Below are 24,000 nucleotides of genomic sequence, written 5' to 3' on the forward strand. Positions count from 1 at the left end.
GTTGCGAGAAAATACAACATACAAAACGTGTACCAGCCCTTCTGAGACCACAATTGCCACTATATAGCTTTTTTCACTGGACACCCTGGATACTTTCCTGAGCGACTGTGCATAATGTTTCATGAATATTCAAAAGTATGATTACAAAAAGCTATAAATTTGAGTATACATGATCAAGTAAAAAATTACCAAATGAATTATGCACACATCAGATAAAACTACATAACTGCATAAACACAAAACGTCCATTTGTTCTACTATAGAGATAAGGAAAAATAAAGATCTAGTGCAGTAGGATTCCTGATAAACCGAGGGTAGCCAAAAAGAAAAAGGCATAGAAACCACTCCCACCTATTTCATTTCCTATATATTCCACTCCCCTCCACCCTCCTCCCTCCCTCTTATCTTGGCACCTCCTGGATGACGGGTCATCCCTGCATCTTGTCCACTGCCCCGGGTCAAAGTAGTGTCGCAAGACACAGCACATCCACAGCAAGGCTGCTTCATAAATTCGGCGACCCCCCTCTCCGTCCCCTTATGCAAAAAAGGAGAAGACGGGGAGAAATCCCTTCGGGCTGCGTCAATTTTTTTTCTCATACATACTTCCTCACCCCCCCCATCCCCCACCCACTCCCCCTCATGCATCACAGCATCATCCATACACAACCCTTCTCCATTCACCCCTATCTTCTGTCCTCTCCCGTCCTTCCTCAACAGACATTCCTCTCTTTTGCAATGCCCCCTTTCACCCCATCCATCCATCTCATCCTAGGACGCCCCCTCATATTCACTCCTTCCACCTCCGCCTTCCACACTTCTTTTACTAATCTTTCTTCACTCATTCTTTCCATGTGTCCAAACCATCCTAATACTCTTTCATCAACCCTATCTCCCATCTCCTTTTCCACCCCTATTCTCCTCCTCACCTCCTCATTTCTCACTCTATCTAGTCAAGTCAAGTAATGGAAAAAGTAAATATACGTTGGTAATATGCGACTTTATTGCCAAAGTGGCAAAGTTGTGAGAGAAATGACAGAAACGATATATTGGTAATTTTTGAAGAGAACTACAACATGGGAATAATGAATATTTTCTTTCATAAGCGTGTAGGTCATAAATGGGCCTGGAGAAGTCCAAATGGAACGCCAAAGAACGAAACATATTTCATATTAGGAGATGAAGGCAAGAGCGTTAACAATGTTATGGTCATAAATAAATATATACAGGTAGTGATCATAGAATGATAGGTTACACAGCCTAATTAAATTTCAGAGCCGAGAGAAAATAAGCCTTGCAAAGGTAAGGATAACAATAAGGAATTTCAGTCAGACATTAAAAACAAGTGAAGCTCTAAGAAAAAACAAGAACACCGTCAAAGTATTAATCTGAATTTAGTGGATATCATTAGGGAATCGACAGAGAAAGTAGGATGTACAAAAAGCACTGGAGAAAACATACTCCAAAGCTACAAACGACCTAATTAAAAGAAGAAGGACAATTCAAATTAAAAGCAGGAAAGATGAAATAGAAAGTAGAACAAGCTTATCAACAAAAGGCAGATATCAGAGAAAAGAAAGAAAAACATGGATGAAATAGAGGAAGCTATTCGAAAAGGTAAAAGTATTAAAGGGGTCGAGCGCAGACTAGCTGTAGGAAGGCAACAAATGGTATATTTGAAATATAAAAACGGCGAGTTCATTAGATGTAGGGAGAAAATGGTAAAACGCGTAGGAGAATTTTACCAAGGGTTTTACTCGTCAAAGACCGAAGTTGAGTCAGTAAATTCATCTGAAGATAGTAGTGAACCAGAAGTTACAAAAGTAGAGTTTGTTCTAAAGAATATAAAACGAGGAAAAACACACGGGAAGATGATATATTGATAGATCTTATGAAAAACACAAGGGAAGAAGTTCATTGGAAATTATTTGATTTGGAAGTGGATAGAAACAACTTCGCTAACCGTGTAGTTAATGAATGGAATAAACTTCCTGCAGAGACAGTGCAACGTAGTTTAGTTCGAAGCTTTAAGAATCATTTAGATAAACACTTAAGCAAAATACTGTAATGACTATTATTTATTTCATATCATTTGTTTATTTGTTTTTTATCATTTGTCTGTTTATTATTATTTGCTTGATTCTCATTTATTATTAGTTATATGTCAATTTGTTATTATTTACTATTTACTTGTTTGTTTATTATTTAACTATACCTATGAATTTACCTATGTATTCTTTTTATTATTTATATTATCATAGTTTTTATTTATTCATTTATTTATTTATCATTATTATATTTTTTCGCATTCGACCTAGATATGAACCAAAAGGTCTCCTGTCGGCATGCTCCGCCTTTGTAATCCTTTGTAATCCTTTGTATATCCAGTGTTTATGACAAGACAGCGGCCCTGAATCATGATGTAATGCCATAGTGATTTTGCTTGATAAAAAAAGAGACCAGAAAGACCCTAATAACTACCTACCGATTAGCTTGTTATCAAATGTATATAAAATATTCTCCAAGATCCTTACAAATAAATTAAGTCAATTTTTAGATGGAAACCAACCAAAAAACAGGCAGATTTTAGATGCGGTCATTCGACTCTAGCCTATTTGCAGGCGATAAATAAATTAATCGAGAAAACGACAGAATACAGTATATCTATTTGTTTAGCTTTTGTAAATTACGAGAAGGCCTTTGACTCGCTCAGTTGAGCAGTAGGTGGTTTATCATATCAGGTCAAACTGGGGTAGCTGCTTTAAACAGTGAGATGGCTAGTGGTTGTGTTTCAGTGATCAGCGCCGAAGAGGTACAATCTCTACGTAGTAGAATTGTAGCCTTAGAGAAGACTGTTGAGAGCCTTAAAGAGGAGAATCAGGTTCTTCGCTCAGACCCAAAACACGGACGACAAATATTTGGAACTGGGTGGAAAACAGTGACAAACAAAATAGGGAAAGATGGTAAAAAACTCTCACCAGGTCCGCTTGAATGTAGAAACTCTTTTTAATCTCTCGCGGATCTACAAGAAGAAACGAAGAAGATGTAAGAGAAGAAAGGTAGGGCAGTCGCTAGATTCCTGCCCACAGGTGAGATTTTGGTTGTAAAAGATAGCCAGGATAGGAAGCATAGGGCCCAGGTGTGTTTCCCCGGAGCGGGAATAGGTGGTGTTAGAGACAGGACAGAGGAGTGCAAAGACAAGGAAGGTGTGAAACCCATAGTTTGCTTGAGTGCTGAGGGGAATGACATAGGTAAGTTAGGGAGTGAGGAATGGTTTGTACGGTTCCGGGATGCGCTAGATATGATTAAGAATAAGGGAGGGCTTCCTGTTGTATGTGGAATCCTTCCGAGGCGTAAAGTTGGAGGCATGTAACATTCAAGGGCTATTGTAATGAATTGCAGGCTGGCAAAACAATGTAAGGCTAATGGATGAGCATTTGCCGACAGTTAGGATAGTTTTTACGGTAAGAGTCATCTATTTACAAGGGACGGAGTACACTTGTCGCTCAAAGGTTTTCGGCTCCTCGCTGAATCCCTTGAGCGAGAAGTAGGCATCCTGTAGGTAGATTACGTGTGAGTCAGGGGGTAAGTATCGGAATATAGTTCAGGCAATAGAAACAGCTCAGAGAGAGATTGAAAAAATCACCAAAATCAGGTGGAGGGAGTATAAATTAAAAGTTTACTATACAAAGAGCAGAAGCGTAATGAATAAAGTAGATTTGCTGCAGTCGAGATAGGATATAAATTTTTTCACGAGGACGTTGTTGGCAGGGGTGGGGGGAGTAGCAATTTTTGTTAAAAATACAATAAATTGTATTATCAACAGTTCAGTTAAGGAAGAGGATAGTACGAAATCTATTTGGGTGGAGATTACAGGCAAGAATAAGTAACTTACTATTGGCGTCTTAACCTCAGCAATGAGCAGCCTGATCCCCTGATTCGTGAAATTTGCAGGGCGTTCCAGTACACAAACGTTGTGATCATAGGATATTTTAATTATAGAAAAATATTGATTGGGAAATTTTAGTAGAAGATCAGGAAGCGCAAAATTTCTTAGATGTGGTGCCGGATAATTTCCTAAAACAAACGATTACCAATCGTACGAGGGGAGAGAATACTCTAGACTCACTTTTAACTAATAATGAGCACCTAACGAGAAACGTGAAAATGGGAGATAGTCTAGGCTCTAGCGATCATCAAGGAATAAGATTTAATATTAATTGGGAAGAATTATATAGTACGAGTATCGTTCTAGTACCGGACTTCAGGAGAGCCAATTTTGATGAGATAAGACAGTATTTAAGACATATGGTCACTTACGTGACCGACCAAGGGGCTGTGACGAGGTGAAATACACGGTCAGTCCGGATGTCATTAGCGCGGTCAGGAGACGGGTTACGGAGGGTAATATGCATAACGTGGGTCAGATTACTTACAAGCGCGAGGTCAACAGCCCGGTCAGGAATTTGGATGAAATGTACAGTAACCTAACAGCCTTAAATCTGAATGCCCGAAATAAATTTATTCCCTTCAAGTCAATAGAGAAGAATATTAATACCCCCAAATAGATGACAGACAGGCTGAAATATAAAATTGGTATGAAAAGAGGAATTTACGCAAGAATAAAAAACGGCGAAACACACCTTAGATCCAACTATAACGATATGGCAAGACTGGTTAAAAAGAACGCGCGCAGCGAAACGTAATTTTGAAATTAAGGTTGCCAGACAAGCTCCAAACCAAAGGGCTTCTTTCATCTCTACAGAACAAAAAATAAGGAAAGGATAGTTCTAATTAAAAACGACGAAAATGTCATGATAGAATCGGAGGAAAAAATGAGTCGTGACTCACGGCATTGTTTCTCCAAGGGTAAGTCATGTGTGACTAATCTTCTATCTTTTTACTTTAACGTATATAAGGCGTCAGGTAACAATGATAGTTACAATGTTATTTACCTTGACTTTACAAAGCATTCGACAAGGTGCCCAATCAGAGATTACTAAATGAAATCAAAGACCATGGCATATGAGGAAAAGTGTTAGAATGGATCAGATCTTGGATCAGTGACAGAAAACAGCGGGTCACCATGAATGATGTAAAATCCAAATTGGGGAGTGTTTCTAGTGGAGTTCACCTTATTGTTTATTATGTACATAAACGACTTGGACAATGGGATTAACTGTGATGTTAGTAAATTTGCTGACGACACTAAAATAGGATGCATAATTAGGTCAAGAAACGACGTGAAAATTCTGCAGGTTAATCTTACTTTTTTTTCACTTGGTGAAATGGCAAATGAACTTTAATGTCTCAAAGTGCAGCGTGTTAAACGTAGGACTATAAAACCCCGAAAACAGATATAGCTTATATGATTTTTTTTAAAAGAAAACTGAGTGCGAGAGAGACCTAAAAGTTCTATTGAGTCCTGACCTTAAATCTAAGAAACAGAACATTAACGCCAGGAATAAAGGAAACAGAGCATTAGATTTCATTGCTAGGACGGTTACGAATAGAAGTGCAGAGGTAACTCTATCTAGCGTTAGTTAGATCCATCCTTGACTATGCGGTACATTTTTGGTTTCCGTCCTATAGAATGGTAATCAGTTCACTAGAGTCAGTACAGAGGAGAATGGCCAAAATTATACATGGGCTCAGAAATTTACCTTACGAAGAGAGGCTTAGGCACCTTAACTCTGGAAAGACTCAGAGTGCGGGGTGATCTAATAGAGGTGTCCAAGTGGATCAAAGGTTTTAACAAGGGTAACGCAAACAAGGTCATCATATTAAGACAACAGGGTAGGACTCGTAGTAATGGATTTAAACTGAACAAATTTAGATTTAATAAGAAAATAAATAAGAACTGGTTTATTAATAGGTGGTCAACGAATGGAGCAGACTTAGTAACCATGTAGTGAACGCTGAAACTATCGGTTGTTTAAAGAAACGGTTAGACGACTTTATGGATGTGGATGACAGGTGGTAATGGACATGGAAATGCCTAGTGTAGGCCTTGTGGTCTCTTGCAATCTACTTCATTCTTATGTTTTTATAATTCATAGCACTACTAAACTCGCTACGAAAGCAGGGTGCAAACGAACAGACTGTAAGGGTGTTACAAAATATTTATTCGAAAGATACCGCTGTTACCCGATTACATAGATATATAGAAAAAAATAAAGATTGAGAAAAGAGTACGGCAAGGCAATACAATTTCACCCAAATTGTTTACAGCTTGTTTGGAAGATATTTTTAGAAGGTTAAGTTGGGAAGAGAAAGAATTGAAGATTAATGGCGAACATATTAACAACCTAAGTTTTACGGATGACATCATTCTTGTTTCAGTAAGAACAGAAGACTTGCAAGATATGCTGAGTGATTTGAACAAGGAAAGATGAGACCGAGGGACTCCATCATTCCTAAATTCTATGGACTTCCTAAAGTACAAGAAGAAAACATCCCCTTACGACCCATTGTAGTCTTCAGACGACCCTCTACATATAACTTGGCTGCAAATCTTTCCAAACGTCTCAGACACCTAGTGACAAATTCCCACCACATGCTGCTGAATTCAGAAGACTTCCTCAATAGAATAAAGGGGGTCAAACTCCACCAACGAGATGTCATGGTTTCCTTTGATGTCCATTTTTTTTCGTAAGAGAATGAGAGACTATCCTCGACAGAGCTCTTGGGACTTATGTCGATTTGCCTCGATTCAACCTACTTCCAATTCAGGGACCACATATACCACCAGCAAAAAGGCACTCCTATGGGCTCACCTATTTCAGTTGTGGTGGCTGAAGTGGTCATGTAGCAGTTCGAGGCAGAACTACTGAGGACAGCACCCCCGTCCCTGAAATTATGGGTGAGGTATGTTGACGATGTTTTCGCTGTAATGCAAGAGAGAGACATCCGTATTTGACTTCCGCAAGCGGAAAAAGTGTCAGATTGTTCCCAGAAGCATGGGCTAGTGATGAGAACAGTGTCAACAGGTGCATTGCATTAAACCAATTTACAAGGTAGCGAAAGAAAGGCTGGAGAGGAAACATTCATCATAATTTGTTTTTTGGTGTGTGATTTATTTGTGTTATTACGGCAGTCATTTGTTTTTTGGTGTGTGTTTGGTATTATAAATTTTCTAATTATTTTAAGTTATCAACGGTGAGGGATTGTGTTTGTCCACCTTATTGTTCCAATTTCTTTTGCAATTACCTTAATATAAACTAATGAATGCTTCACGGGACATTTGTTCCGCGTGTAGGTATGACACGCTGTGTGGTGCTTTTTAGGTTATCGGATGCATTGTGGTGCGTCCGAGCGTGTGGATTCTATACCCATTCTTGGTAGCATTTTTCAATCTTTCTTATATCTATCATAAACCCTCTGCGTGTTTGTTTTATTGGTGTATTATACATTCTGTATTATAGTTTTTATTTTGTATTTATTTTTAATCTCCCGCATTACGGGCGACGAGTAGCCAAGTTGTGCTGGTCTTCGCATTATTGTGAGGCAGGTCCACATGTTTTAGTATAAAGTTTGCATTTGCTAGTTTTGACACTAATGGTATTATGTGAATTATATGTTATGGAGTTCCATTTGGATTTTTTTCGGGTTGTACCATGCCTAATCTTTGTGATATGTACAGTCGGTGTTTGAGTGTTCTACTTTTGTGTCTGAAAGGTAACGGTTACCGGGGTTACCTGTCCCAGTGTACGAGGGAGACCCCCTTTATATAGATTTCCTATTGCTACCACTGTATCACCGTGAAGACGTACCCGCGACAGGGTTCGAAACGTCGGAATAAATTGGCAAACGACGAGTCCAGCGTATACTTTCTTACAATATATATATATATATATATATATATATATATTACATACATACATATACCAAAGGCTTTTTCCCCTTTACACGGGGGGTAGTCAAAAAGAAAAGGCATAGAAATCACTCCCACCCATTTCATTTTACATATATTCCACTCCCCTTCACACTCATCCCTTCCTCCTATCTTGGCACCTCCTGGATGACGGGTCATCCCTGCATCCTGTCCAATGCCCTGGGTCAGAAGCAGTGTCGCAAGACACAGCAAATCCACAGTAAGGCCACTTCATAACTTCGGCGACCCCCCATCTCCGTCCTCTCATGCAGGAAAGAAGACGGGGAGAAATCCCTTCGGGCTGCGTCAAATTTTTTCTCATACACACTTCCTCATCCCCCATCCCCACCCACTCCTCCTCATGCATCACAGCCTCATCTATACACAACCCTTCTCCATTCACCCCTATCTTCTGTCCTCTCCCGTCCTTCCTCTACAGACATTCCTTTCTTTTGTAAAGCCCCTTCACCCCATCCATCCATCTCATCCTAGGACGCCCCCTCATATTCACTCCTTCCACCTCTGCCTTCCACACTTCTTTTAATAATCTTTCTTCACACACACACACACACACACACACACACACACACACACACACACACACACACACACACACACACACACACACACACACACACACACACACACACACACACACACACACACACACACACACACACACACACACACACACACACACACACACACACACACATACACACACACACACACACGCACACACACACACATATATATATACATATATATATATATATATATATATATATATATATATATATATATATAGGTTTTTTTCAAAAATAATCACAATAACGCGTGACTAAATAATATTGTAGAAACCACAGGGAAAATAAAGTCGGAATACTAAACGTTTTTGTCTATTACGACATCCTCTGAGGATGTCGTAATAGACGAAAATGTTTAGTATTCCGACTTTATTTTCCCTGTGGTTTCTGCAATATATGTATATATATATATATATATATATATATATATATATATATATATATATATTGAAACTTAATATTAGATATTACGTCATGTATGTAATTATGTTATAGAAATGTGTTCCTTTGTATTACATAACTATGTTCATATTTCTTGTCTATGTATGTATTGTAACAATGTAAGTAGTATCGCCAGTCCACTATATGTAATCTTGCCTACGTGCGGAGAAATGTGCGCACTCTTGTAGAAGAAACAGACAAGCGAAGTAATCCTGAATAGTTCGGAGGGCACAGATTTGACAGTTACTAAATAAGTAGATTGTTCAAGCGAGTCGAGGGTCTTAAAACTATCCAAGTTGACGTGTGTTAACTTACCTCCCCCCCTCCTCAACGCTCACCAGCACCCTTCACCGGAAGTATTCCACTTCCGGTCCAATGGTATATAAGCTGTGGAAATCACTCACACCTTGTCATTTCTCGAATATTGCTCTCTTGATAAAACTAATAGTTTGGGCTCATGAGACGATTCGTGTGAAGTGATCACCCCTTTTTGCATCCATTACTTGTCTTATATACATTGCTTTGCGTTATACTTGTATTTGTATTTATTACTTATTTTGATACATATGTTCCTGACCTCTTTGTACTTAATTAGTACCATAGTGTATACGTATCTTGTGCTTCGTAGTTGAACGATACTTTTCATATTCTTGTATTCGTGTAACGGTCCCATTGACCCAACTGCCCATTCTCTTTTGTGTTTATTATTGCCTGTAAATATTTTCAATGTTATTAATAATTTCGTTTACTAGTTTTATCGCTAGTTTAATATTCCTTTCCTGGAATCTTCTTTGTTACTTTACTTCTAGTCTTACGAAATATCTAGGGGCTGACCGGGTAATTCAGTCCTACAGTGGCTTCTAGAAGTGAGCTGGTTCTTAAGCACTTATCCGTTATACGTAACGTCTCTTCACATAACCAGCCCGTCCCGTAACAATATATATATATATATATATATATATATATATATATATATATATATATATATATTTTTTTATGCAAAGTAGACCACTTGGAAAATGAAACTAACGAAGCAGAGCGCTTTCGTATATTACATCTTCAATGCAACAAGTACTTGTTGCACTGAAGATGTAATATACGAAAGCGCTCTGCTTCGTTAGTTTCTTTTTCCAAGTGGTCTACTTTGCATAAGTGAACACACGTACCCGTGTTCTTATTAGCATATATATATATATATATATATGTTCACTATTAACCCACTATCGGAGATAGTGAACTTTTACATATGTGTTATAACATACCAATTTCCAATATATATATAGGTATATATATACATATATAGTTATATATATATATAATATCCACACACACACATATATATATATATATATATATATATATATATATATATATATATATATATATATCCACACACACACACACACACACACACACACACACACACACACACACACACACACACACACACACACACACATATATATATATATACATATATACAGACACATACACATATACAAATGACACACACACACACACACACACACACACACACACACACACACACACACACACACACACACACACACACACACACACACACACACACACACACACACACACACACACACACACACACACACACACACACACACACACACACACAGATAACTTACAATGAATGAGAAAGAAATATCCAAATTGTGAAGCTAAATATGAACATTTTCCATTATAAAGGTTTAGCTACGACTTTATATAATACATTGTCTGGATATAGTCAGACAGCCAGGCAAGTGATAGTTAACAGTAACTACTAAGATGGATGCATTTGAACAAGGTTTAAGTTTTCGAGTTGATAATCTACGGGGCAGTGCCGCCAATGTTCATTTGTTTGGTCGCTCTATGATGGAAAACAAGATAACCATTTTTGCTTTTTAAGAAATCCCGTGAGGAAAGAGAGAGAGAGAGAGAGAGAGAGAGAGAGAGAGAGAGAGAGAGAGAGAGAGAGAGAGAGAGAGAGAGAGAGAGAGAGAGAGAGAGAGAGAGAGAGAGAGAGAGAGAGAGAGAGAGAGAGAGAGAGAGAGAGAGCGAGAGAGAGAGAGAGAGAGAGAGAGAGAGAGAGAGAGAGAGAGAGAGAGAGAGAGAGAGAGAGAGAGAGAAGGAAAGGTGCATAGGGAAAGGAGGAGAGAGGTTGGAGTAGAGATTTCTTTTCTTCGTAACCTTTTTCCGATAGAGACTGAGAGATGGAAGAAGGAGTGAGAAGTCTTCGTAATATTGAATATTACAAATCGAGTAACAGTTAGAATAACATTAACTAGTTTGAAAAAAACATAATGCAGACGAAAGGGTGTCAAGTATGATTATGGATGAATTACTCCATATTTAGGATCTCCATTATGTTTTTTTTTTCTTGAAAATGTCTCATTTCCACAAAATATGTCTTTATTTTATCTTTCCTAATGGGTGGTAGCCTTGATGAAGTTATAGATATCTGGATCTCTTGTGATTACCATCACATGGAGAGATGGCTCAAATTAAGGAGAGAGTAGATGTTTTTCTATGCGCCTGAAACATCCCTATCAACTAAAGAATGTTCTGAAGAAAGATTTAGACACTATCAGCGGATAGGCTACGGGCTCATATGTGTCCGACGGCTCTGTTCAAGCACGAGAACGATGAAAAGATCACAGGATCTCATAGAAACGAAGTGGATGCTCACTAAATATTGAGAAAACAATCATCATTGCAATGAATTTTACGGATTTAGATAAACCGCCTTGTACATTTTCTTAAACCTGATGTAAGGAAATAGCATAGGAAAAAAATAACGGGGGGGAAAATGCTGAATAAAGAAGGGAATGTTTATACGAGGAAAAATGGGAAATGAGAAGAAGTGTAGGTCACTGGAATGAGAACTGAGGGAGCGGCTGGAAGTAGATAGAAAGATAGACAGATAGATAGATAGGACACATAGATAGATAGACAGATAAAGTAATAGAGAAAAGTAGATCGGTATACAATGCCCACTAATGTTATGGTATATACATACATTCATACGAGGGGTGATTGAAAAATTCGTGGCCTATGGTAGAAGGACACGAGATACAGTCGTAGCTTTTTCACACAAAATCTAATCTTTCATAAGCCGGTATAAGATTTTTTAAGCCTTTAACGTAACATTTTGCTTTGTTTTGTTTTACAGATAAGTGATTTGGGACCGTAAGGTATTGTAAAGAAAATAGACAAAATTGGTCATCGGTCAGTTATTCACTACCTCCACATCAAGGGCTTAACTACAAAGGAAATTCATGAGGACATGGTGGTTACTTTACAAGACAATGCCCCTTCATAGATTATGGTGAAAAAATGGGCAGCTGACTTCAAATGGGACAGGGTCAGCCTGGAAGATGACCCTCGTCAAGGTAAGCCTGCCACTTTCACCAGTCAAGATATCATCGACAAGAGCCATGACATGTTGCTCACAGATCGGCATTTGACTGAACGTTTTATTGCGACAGAGTTGGATACCTCCCAGGAACGTGTTCATTCAATTATCCACAACCATCTTGAAATGACGAAGGTTCTCAGCTCGATGGGTTCCAAAACTTCTTGGACCTGGTCAGAGGCGGCTACGATGCAACATGTCAAAGAACAATCTTGCCATTTTTTATGCTAATCCACAAAGATTTATCTGACGATTTGTGACCATGGATGAGACTTGGGTTCAACCACTTTCAGCTGAGTCGAAAGAACAATCAAAACAATAGAAGCATCATGAATCTCCAGCTCCAAAGAAGGCCAGGTCGGTGATCCCGGCAGGAAAGATAATGGCTTCCATTTTTTGGGATTCTGAGGGGGTACTACTAGTGGATTAATTATCTGACAAAGGGTCAATTCATTACTGGACCATACTATGTCAGTTTAATAAGGCAGCTGCGAGAGAAAATGAAGAAAAAAGATGTGGAAAGCTATCATTAGGGGTGCTTTTCCATCAGGACAATGCGCCAGCACACAAATCCGCCGTGGCTCTTGCTGCCATACACGATTGCAGCTTCCAGTTAGATGAACACCCGCCCTATTCACCTGATTTGGCTCCCACGAACTCCTATCTATTTCCGAAGATGAAAAGAGCCCAGCGGTCAACATTTCACCACAGATAATGACGTCATTGATGCCATAGAGGTGTATTTGGAAGACCAAGACTCAAGCTTCTGCGAAGAGGGGATCCGCAAATTCCACGACCGTTGAAATAAGTGTGTAAACTTGCAAAGGGGTTACCTTGAAAATATATGTATCAATTTATCATTAAATTAATTTTTGTACCTTAAATCACGAATTTCTCAATCACTCCTCATATATTTGTGTACATATATGTATATGTATATGTACACACACACACACACACACACACACACACACACACACACACACACACACACACACACACACACACACACACACACACACACACACACACACACACACACACACACACACACACACACATATATGTATATGTATATATATATATATATGTATATATATATATATATATGTATATATATATATTTTTTTTTTTCTGGTATTGGAAGGGTTGATCCCATAGCTTAAAAAACATATATTCTGAAAAGTAAGAATAATGGCAAGGAAAAATATCAGAAGAACATTAAGCACTTGTAACCAGACTAGCCCCCCCCCCAAAAAAAAAAAAATCACATCATGGCGTTTTGTTCCAATCCGACTGCAGCAATGTTAAAGAAGACCAGAAATCGAGTTTTAGTCGAAAATTCTTCGGGAGATCCTTGCAACCCACCCCCTTCACACATCACACCTCATGAGTCCCCATGCAAATTAAAGACAAACACAGGTGGTAGGTCAAAGACACCCTTCCGGTCCCTTGAGGCATGGGCGTTTTTACGTCTTGTACCGACATTGGTGAAGAACCCAACCCGTTTTTGCTCAAGTCGAGTACAGTCGGAGAGCACGAGGATAGATAGATAAATAGATAGATAGATAGATAGATAGATAGATAGATAGATAGATAGATAGAGAGAGAGAGAGAGAGATTTCTGTCTTCATTCGCAAAATATTTAACTCTAATTGTATCAACGTTTCATATCTCAGCTTTTAAGTTACTTTCACCCACTCATTTACCTAACTTTTGAGTTTGACTGTGAGTGAGCAAAAGCTCAGCTGTCTTTCTCCCTCCCCCCCTCTCTCTCTCTCTCTCTCTCTCTCTCTCTCTCTCTCTCTCTCTCTCTCTCTCTCTCTCTCTCTCTCTTTGTCTCTGTTTCTCCATCTATCATGATTTTTTGCCACCAAAGGAACTCCCTAACTAAAAGATACTTTTGCCACCTTCTGTACAAAAGGACGCATTTCAAAGACTGATGACTTACAAACGTGCTCGGCAATCCTTTGCAAGGTTGCTCGTATATTGGTGTATGTCATACTGTTTAGAATATATGTGACTAGAAATAGAATTATGAAAAAATGGAAATTGAAAGAGAAATAGAAATAGCGGAGTATCTGACATACTAGTAATAATTCAGTGATATTCTGACAGAGGGTGATGTAGGAGAGATAAAAATAGATAAAAACGAAGACAGTCACTTATCAATAGAGGATAAAAAAAATGAAAACACAGGCTTAAATCCAGAGCCTGTTTGCTTGGTTGCTTGCGTGTAAGACCGAAGTCGGCCCTATCTGAAAGAAAATGGAAACCACAAGCTTGTGTCGGTGGCTAATACATTAAGCTTTTGTTTGTGGCTAGTATATGTTGTCTTGAAACGTTTCTCTCTCTCTCTCTCTCTCTCTCTCTCTCTCTCTCTCTCTCTCTCTCTCTCTCTCTCTCTCTCTCTCTCTCTCTCTCTCTCTCTCTCTCTTTCCGTTAGGATAAATCGTGTCTATCCTATTCTTTCTTCTTCTAAGAATTCTGTCACCTAGAGGGGATGTTGCTAGTATATGTTGTCTTGAAACATTATTCTCTCTCTCTCTCCGTTAGGATAAATCGTTTCTATCCTATTCTTTCCTCTTCTAAGAATTCTGCCACCTAGAGGGGACTAGTAACCACTTGTAAGTGACATCCCTAAGGGTCAGAATCGCGTATAAGTATCAAATGATGAAGAGTATGCTCCACTAAGAAAAAAAGAAAAGAAAAATGAATGCTGATAACTTTTAACATTTGCTATGCCTCCGTTCTGCTACCCTCCTTAAACCTCTCCCGTACCTTGTCTACATCTCTATATCTTCGGTGTGACAGCGGGATATCGCGGAAGAGCTTCCATTGTTCAGGTCTCGTCTATTTACTCGTTGTTTTGTCTGCCTACCCTCATCACGTGATCAAAACAGGCTAATCATCCATGACTCACCTCCTGTGCAATGACCCAACTCAGAGGGTCATCTCCACATGATGATTCAGTGCAGATGAGTCTAGAGAGGACAGTCATGGAGGTCGTGGCTGCGTTCTATCTCACTAAAGACGATCGGAATGCTTTGGTGGGGTAAATGGTTGTTGAGGAGGCTAAGCGATGATAAGGAGCGTTTGCTTCTACTAATGAGTGATTAATATGATTATCTGATTAGTCACTTCCTTCGCTGATATTTTATTTGACTATTTCATTTGCATGGCAACCATACCCGATTCGACTCTGTGCTTAGAGATTCAAATGGATAAATGCTCAGGCGATATGTCATAGTGCCTTCTCATTATTCTATCTTCATTATATAGTTATTTACCCCTTCGTCTATTGACCCATCAATTTCTCTATTTATTTTATTATTTATATATTATAATGAATGACAAAGGTGAAGTTTACCAACTGAACCCTCTATAATGAAGACGGATGCAGAATAATACTTGTGAAAAAAGCAATCAAGTAGATAAGCAAACGCACAGATAAATAAGCAAAAGGACAAACATTAATTAAACCAATATCCATCATTTCAGCCTACACATTTATCCAAGTAAATGTAAAACTTGAACCATATCGTACTTGACTATTTACTTGAAATTCCGCTTCTCATTATGTAGGCATGACATGCTTTTCCACTGTAAAATTATTGAAATCATATGTATGTATATAAATACACACACACACACACACACACACACACACACACACACACACACACACACACACACACACACACACACACACACACACACACACACACACACACACACACACACACACACACACACACACACACGCACACACACACGCACACACACACACACACACACACACACACACACACACACACACACACACACACACACACACACACACACACACACACACACACACACACACGCGCGCGCGCGCGATTTTCACATACAAGCTCTCACTGTCCCCCAAACATGAAGGAACTCTATTTCCTAGACAACCCGATTTTTGTTCTTCCATCGCCCCCGTTCGCGATGCCCATGTAACTCTTCTGCCTCTTTCGATCTCTTCTTACTCCGTTCAGTGCCTCTCGCTGAAGTCCAGATAAAAGCACATAATTGGGCCGGTGATTAGGCTGAGCAAATTTCATTATTCTGATTGGGCCTATGAACCAAGAGTATATAATTGTGTTACATTCCTGCATCGGGTGACTGGGCTGATTGGCAAGGTGGGAGACTTTTTCCTTGTTTGGCAACCAATGAAAAGAAATTGAGAAAAAGAGATAGAGAGAGAGAAAGAGAGGGAGAGAGAGAAGGAGAGGGAGGGGGAGGGAGGGAGATAGATAGATAGATAGATAGATAGAGAGAGAGAGAGAGAGAGAGAGAGAGAGAGAGAGAGAGAGCAAGAGAGAAGAGAAGAGAAAAAAATAAGGACACCAAACGATGAAGGGATTTTTTTTACTTAGTCAAAGGACAACAAATCTAAAAAGGGTACGGGGGGGAGGGCGGCGGCAAAAGGTAGAGGAACAATAGCAAAGATAATAGATATATTGAAAAGCACATGTACATACATACATATGCCAAGGCTTCTTCCCCCTTCCAAGGGAGGTAGCCAAAAAGGGGAAGGCATAAAAACACTCCCACCCATTTCATCCCTAAATACACTCCACACCCCTCCCACCCTTCCTCTCATCTGAGCACCTCCTGGATGACGGGTCATCCCTGCACCCTGCCCACCGCCCTGGGTCAGAAGCAGTGTCGCAAGACACAGTACATCCACAGCAAGGCCGCTTCATTTAATCGGCGACCCCCCCTCTCCGTCCCCCTTTGCATATAAGGCGAGGACGGGGAGAAATCCCTTCGGGCTGCGTCAAAATTTACTCACACATACTACCCCACCCCCCACCCCCCCGCCCATTCCTCCTCATGCAGTCACAACATCATCCATATACAACCATTCTCCACTCACCTCTGAGAAAAGCACATGTACAGCTACACAGAAAACTATCGTTAGTAGGGGTGTCGAAACATTCGCTAATGAACATAACCTTATGATACCGAAGGGTTGGTATTTCTGGGGTTCGAATTGTTCGAATTCCTTCTGAATGAATATGAATCGAATAATAGTTCCGGAGTTCATATGGATTCACTATGACATGATAATCTTATTTCCGATGGAGACTTCAACTTGTCTCAAATAGTTTCGTTGTTTTGTGTCAAAATGATTAGCGTGATTTACTAACGATAGTTTTCTGTGCAGCTGTACATATTAACAAATCCACACACACACACACACACACACACACACACACACACACACACACACACACACACACACACACACACACACACACACACACACACACACACACACACACACACACACACACACACACACACACACAGAGAGAGAGAGAGAGAGAGAGAGAGAAGGGGATATACGAAGAGTAATAGAAAGAAATTTGCACATCTCTGTTCACAAGAAAAACGTGAAAGAAACAAAAGATTTCTGACGTGTAACTAAATCGAAGACGAGAAGGGAGGAGGGAGTGGGGGTGTCGGGAGGGGGGGGGCTGCTCTCGTACCTAAATCCGGAAAGTGTCTAGCACAGAATCTAAGAATTACGTTCTAACTTTGAAGGTGACGTGACAAAGGCCAAACTTCCCCACTATGGTGATCAGATTTGTGACGTCAAAGAAGGAAGTATGTGTATGAGGGGGGCTGGCCATGACGTCATCACAAAAATCATTACTGGGACAATATGATAGTCGCCCAAATCCGAAAAGTTGCGCATTTATTTAGTTAACTTCTTGAACATTGACTTCTTAAGTTATTCATTTATTTGTAAAACTAACTCTCTGTTCACTCGTTCATTACTTATTAATCTATATATTTGATCACCTACTTATTTTATTCACCCAGTTCTCTGACCATCTTTATTCGCTATTCACTATTTTACATCCGACCTCGTTATATCCTTCTGTTATCTTTTGTGATAGTGTTTACAAGCCATTCCGCTAAACGCACGAGATTGTCAGGCTAAGGAAAGAGAGCATGACGTTAGAGAGGAAGAAGGGGCTTAAGTGAAAGGTTGGAGAATTTAAGACTCAGTGACGTCGAAATATTTCGTCTAAATAAACACACGCACACACAGACACACACACACACACACACGCACGCACGCACACACACACACACACGCACACAAACACACACACACACACACACACACACACACACACACACACACACAAACACACACACACACACACACACACACACACACACACACACACACACTCACACACACACACACACACACACACACATGGCGCTGTGGTTAGAGCTCTGGCCTGCCACTACGGAGGTCCGGGTTCGATCCTCGCCCGGGGCTGAAATAATATCAGTATCGCAGCGCTGAGGGGTGTTACTCTCCAACTCTCTCGTGGGCGGGGAGTGTGTGTGTGTGCAAGGTCATAGCATTACCCATAGATCGGACCTACGAGCTCTGAGCTCTCTTCCAGGAGGGAAATAGCTGTCGATCACGAGTCCAACACGTGATCCAAAGACCAAGTGAATACATACACACACAAACACACACACACACACACACACACACACACACACACACACACACACATATATATATATATATATATATATATATATATATATATATATACAAGCAGCGGCTTCGCCGGGTTGCTTGGCCTGCGGCGCTTTCACCCTTCGCTCGCGGGCGCTTCGTGCCCTGGGCTACGCCCCTTTCAGCTACTGAGATCATAAGGTATGTAAGATGTGTAAATAAAAGGACCTTATGCGAAGCATGGTTTTTATTCAGTCTCACATGTAATACGTTTTTTCCTAACCGGAGGAGATTCGTCTCCGCCGCCTGAATCTGTATCAGTGCACATACTGGTTGATTTACGTTTCGGTGATCTCCGTTCATCCGTGTCTCCATCACTCATACGTTTGATCTCTTTCAGTATGTTGTCAATCTTCTCTTTCAGTACTTTACTCTGCTTTTCCATCTTCTCTTCCAATCCCTTACTCTGCTTTTCCATCTTCTCTTCCATCTTCTCTCCCAATCCCATTATGTCCTCCCTGATGTCCTCCAAATCCGAAGTGTGAGGTTGTTGATAATTATAATCGGTGTTGTAGTCTGGCAGAAGCATCGCTATCGCCTCTTCTTCTGTTATATTGAATATAGGTTTTGGAATAACTGTTGACCCGGGCTCCGTTTCTTCCTCACCGAAGTCGGGAACTGAATTGTAATCCGTGTCTTCTTTTGTTGTGAGTAACTCGTCCATGAACAACTCCTTATATACCACATTGCGCGGTTGCCTGTTAACATTTCCCTTCCCCTTGAAAAACCCGGTGAAGATTATAAGAGAGTCCCAGTTAGTAACCCGTGAACAGGCCACATAGAATTACCCGTGTCTAGCACCGGTGTCTAATAGTAACCCACACCTGTCAAATGTTTGTCCCTGGGACTTGTTAATAGTCATCGCAAAGCTTAACTTAACCGGGAACTGTTCCTCTTGAATTGAATCGGTGTGTCGGTAGATATGAGTGTTATCCTGGGTATGATGACCTGCTCACCGTCGCACGCTCCATGTCTTGGAGAGGGGGGTTTGTAAGTCCTCCGAGGTCGTAAGTTCTCCGAGGCAGTAAGCCTTTCGAGGCTGTAAGTTCTCCGAGGGTGCAAGTTCTCCGAGGGTGCAAGTCCTCCGAGGGTGCAATTCCTCCCAGGGTGCAAATCCTCCGTGGGTGCAAGTCCTCCGAAAGTGCAAGTCCTCCGAGGGTGCAAGTCCTCCGAAAGTGCAAGTCCTCCGAGGGTGCAAGTCGATTCTTGATATATGTTAGAAAAAGACCTTAACGACTGATGAGATTTTTAATATTTGAGATTTTAGAGATCTACGGTTTCGGAAAAATAGGCGGAAAAGTTTTATAGAAATTTCATATATATATATATATATATATATATATATATATATATATATATATATATATGTATATATATGTATATATATGTATATATATATATATATATACATATATATATATATATATATATACATATATGTGTATAAATATATAATTGAATATTCGAAAATATATAATAGATATACCAATGAAAATAAACAAACATATAAACAAATAATTGAAATAATGAAATGATACGGGGCAAGATATATACCATTTTTTAAATATTTTGTACTGGTGAGGACCAGTAGGTTTTATTCAGAAATTGAGTTGATTCAAAATTTGAGAACTTCTATTCATGAGAACCCATTATTACCCAACAGATGGAGTCAACGGTCCATACACATTTGGGCACCAAAGGGAAGAGAATTGTTCTCCTCCCCTATCCCCTCCCAAAAAAATAATCAGAATGAAGAATTGGTAGCACGGTTTCGAAAAAAAAAGAGTAAATCAGAACGTGTGATAAAGTTTGGTGAAGCCGAGTGAGGACGGAGTCCCTCTGCACCCACTTTCCCCCAATTATCTAATGACTTCGTCAAAGACTTGTGTTGACACTCCCAGAGCTCCGGCACACCTAAGGAGTGGCAGATGATTTTATTCTGTTGCCTAAGGAGTGGAGGAATCCACTTGATCTGGGCCTCGATAGATGGACCCGGCCTTCAAGCCAGGGGCTGCCTCGCAATGGGACTTAGATACTCAGGCATTCGCCATTAGAAAGTACATACAGTACATTAGGCTATGGCTAACTGTCGTATTTATTCATACAGATGAATAAAATTGTCAAACATTAAGATGTAAAAGAGATGTGTCAAGATGGAGGCTATGACCCTGACCATGGGCTGAACGGGGTCTTCATCGGTCAGGACCCCCGTCTTAGGTTACAGTTTCAGTCCTGCGACTATATTACTGACGAGGAAAGGATTGGTTGACTTAAATTATTTCGAGTAGATAAGAATGTTTTCTGTTTTTCTCTTGTTTCCGATTCTTTATATAAAAAATGTAAAGATAACGAATAAAGTTCCAGCGGATGTATACAATACATCTGTACTGTATTTCTCACATTTCTCTTAACTTTGAGAAAATACATTAAACTCGCCCCCGTATTCTTTACCCCTAAACGGCTGACCGAAGCACGAACGACTCTGCAAACAAATCCGACTCCCACTACCAGGCAATGATGATATCATTCGGGCATGATTGGTTCAGCCAAGCGCTAGTGAAGCATGCAGGTCAAGCATGCGAATTCCCCTCAAATACGTATGTGTGTGTGTGTGTGTGTGTGTGTGTGTGTGTGTGTGTGTGTGTGTGTGTGTGTGCGTGTGTGTGTATCTACCTATTTGTATTTTACGGGAAGAGGAGCTACGCTCGTAGTATCACGCCTTTGTATCTCGCAGTGTCTAGTTTGCTCGTGAATGGTTTTTGCGCACACTATTTTTTCATCCAGTTTGTTTCAAGTATCCACCACTCTATGTTTTTTATTTTCTTTCCATGTCCTCTTGTATTCTCTTGTCCCAGTTTAACAAGTCCTCTCTATCGAGTATTTTTGTGCCCTTCATGATTCTGTAGATGGTCAGTAGGTCGCCTCTCTCTCTTCTTTGCTCCAGAGTCGGTAACTCCAGTTTAGCCAGTCTTACTTCATATGACAAGTTTGCAAGTGCAGGGGCCATTTTTGTGCCTGCTCTCTGGATTCTTTTTATTTTCTTTATGTTCTTTTTGGTACTGGGTGACCACAATGTTGCCGCATATTCTAGTCTAGGCCTTATCAGTGTGACTAATATTTTTCTTAATAATTTCTTCATCCAAATATGTAAATGCCACTTTTATTGATCTTAGCAAGTTACAGGATTCTCCGACAATTTTGTTTATTTGTTTATCATAAGACAAGTCGTTTGAGATAATTACACCCAAATCTTTTTCGGATCCCACTTTCTTTACCTCCTTAGTACCAATTTTATGTTGTCCTGATTTTCTATTTTTACTTTTTCCAAACTCCATTATGCTATACTTTTATATGTTGAGGTCCACTTCCCATTTCTGACTCCAGTTCTATACCTTATTCAAGTCTTCCTGTAGTGATTCGCAATCCTTTTCAGTTTTTACTTTCTTTAACAATTTAGCGTCGTCTGCAAAGAAGCTCATGTAACATTGCACATCATCATCCATGTCATTCACATAAATAGCAAACATTATTGGAGCCAATACAGATCCTTGCGGAACTCCATTGGTCGCCTCTTTCCAAACTGAATATTTTTCTCTGAGTACTACTCTCATCTTTCTACCAATCAGGAAGTCCTCCATCCATTTTAGTAGGTTCTCTTGTATCCCTCCTATATGTTCCAGTTTTCTTTAATTAATTTTTGTGTGGTACCTTGTCGAAAGCTTTTTGTAAGTCCAGGAAGGCACAATCAGCCCATCCAATCCTTTCTTGCACTATGTCTATTAATCTTGAGTAAAAACATACTAAGTTTGTGGTACATGATCTTCCTTGTCTGAATCCCAATTTTCTTGGGTTTATTACATTATTTTCTTCCAGGTGTTTCACCCATCTATTCTTGATAATCTTCTCACAAATTTTGGCTATAGTGCTTGTTAGTGAGACCGGTCTATGGTTAGTTGGTTCTTCCTTGTTTCCTTTATATATTGGTACAATGTTAGCATTTTTCCAGTCTTTTGGTACTTTTTCTTCTTTAAGTGAGCAGCTTATTATGTTATGTATTTTGTCCATTAGTTCTTCTTTGCATTCTTTTAGAATTCAGTTTGCAATTCCGTCCGGGCCATGCGATTTCCTGACATCAAGGTTTGATAGATATTACATTATTTCTTTTTGTGTTATTATTATCTCGCTCATGGGGGGAGATCGCATTTCATTTCCTTCGTCCCAGTATTGTGCCTTCTCTCTAGTGCAGACTTGAAGTGATTATTCATGACTTCGGCCATTTTTAAACCTTCTGTGTATTCTATATTTCCTTGGGGTAGTTCCACCATTTCCTGTTTACTTTAAGTTTACCGTTCACGTATCGATAGAATAGCTTAGGTTGCTCTTTGGATTTATCTATAATGTCTTTTTCATTGTTCCTTTTTTTCTCTCTTTGCACTTTTATATACTCATTTCTATAGTTTATATATATTTGCCATTTTCCAGTTGTTTTTTTCTATTCTCCATCTTTTCCAAGCTCTGTCCCTTCTATTTTTTGCTTCACTGCATCTTCTGTTGAACTAGGATTTAATGTACACTCTCTCTAGCTTCTGTCTTGGTAGGTGCCTATTCACCCCTTCATTGTAATTATCCATCAAGATATCCCATTTATCTTCCACTTTTGTCTCTTACATGTAAAAGTTTTCCCAATTTGCATTCTGAAGGAATTTTTTTAGTTTTCCAAAGTCCATTTTACTGTAGATCAATCTTCCTTTCCTATGCTTTTCAGTCTCAATAAGTATATGGTCACTCTTTCCTATTGGTGTCTTATATTGTATTTTATCCATAATTTTAGGTTCTGTTGTAAATATGAAATCTAGTTTCGATGGTTCCTCACTATTTCTGTATCTGGTGTTTTCACTGACCCACTGTGTCATTGTATGTTCCATGGTCATGTCTAGTAATATATTACCCCACAAGTCTTCTCCGCCTTTCACTGTCATGTCCTCCCAACAAATTTCTCTGCAGTGAAAGAGTCCCCCATAATTACCAGGTTATCTCCTCCCATTAGTATCTCATTTAATGAATGCCTTGTATCCTCTAGCATTTTTAT

At 39.6% G+C, this 24,000-nt stretch overlaps 1 protein-coding gene across 6 annotated transcripts in view; it reads right to left on the reverse strand.

The window, feature by feature from the left end:
- LOC143029169 (metabotropic glutamate receptor 1-like) overlaps positions 1-24,000 on the reverse strand; it is a 552,309-nt gene that overhangs the window by 172,657 nt on the left and 355,652 nt on the right. The gene's annotated exons all lie outside the window — the stretch shown is intronic.

This window comes from Oratosquilla oratoria, chromosome 10, assembly GCF_046742065.1.
Source record: "Oratosquilla oratoria isolate Oo_2021 chromosome 10, ASM4674206v1, whole genome shotgun sequence".
Taxonomy (NCBI): Eukaryota; Metazoa; Arthropoda; class Malacostraca; order Stomatopoda; family Squillidae; genus Oratosquilla; species Oratosquilla oratoria.